Genomic DNA, 943 nt, shown 5'->3' on the forward strand with positions numbered 1-943 from the left:
GAAGTAAATGAACAGGAAGGTACTTGGTGGGCACATCTAACCTACTGAGGAGACAGGCTGAAGAGTGGGTCAAAGACAGAAAGAACCCCGACTGGAGGACAAGCTTGAAAGTCAGTCACCAGAGTTTAAATTTAATGCAAGAGAAAATATACCCATAAAGCTATCTGGGCATGAAGAGATGTGCTAAAAGTGAGCAATTATTCTGGCAAGTTACATTGGAACAGAGAGAAAAGGGAGTCGGAGAGACCATAAAAAGACGGTTGAACTGATCCTGGCTGGCAATGTTCAAGGTCTTAGGCAAAAAGCATGAAGTGGAGATACACGAAGGAATTTGATATGAGGTACTTCTGGTGATACACTAAAGGTCCTAACAACAGGCCAGGTAAAATAAGGAAGAAGAAATAGTGCGTTGACAATGACAAACATTTTAGTGTGGGTGGCATAGATCGAGCTGGTATTATTGAGAAAGGAGTTATATAAATTTTACAAAGACAGCAAGATTAGTTTTTGACCTGTTGCAATCACGGAGAAGGTAGGATATGTTAGAATGGTGATGAACTAAAGTTGAGGTAAACAACCACAACAGCTAGGCATGGGGGCACACACCTTAATCCCGGTGCTCAGGAGGCAGGAGCAGGGGGGTCTCTGTGAGTTCAAGGCCAGCCTGATATGCAGAGTTTCAGACCAGCCAAGGCAATCCTAGTGTCTGATGGAGAAGGAGAGAGATTGGAAACTCAGAGCATAAAACTCTCCAAAAGTTTCACATTAAAAGCAGGGGTCGGGGTAGGGAGTACTCGTTGCTTTTGCAGAGGACCTAGGTTCAGCTTCCAGGACCTATATAGTGACTCAATCAACTATCTATAACTCGAGTTTGAGGGGCTTCAACACTCTCTTCTGACCTCTGCATGTACATATATACATTGCCTTCAGGCAAAATACTTTT

This window comes from Mus musculus, chromosome 9 (genome assembly GCF_000001635.26).
Source record: "Mus musculus strain C57BL/6J chromosome 9, GRCm38.p6 C57BL/6J".
Classification (NCBI taxonomy): Eukaryota; Metazoa; Chordata; class Mammalia; order Rodentia; family Muridae; genus Mus; species Mus musculus.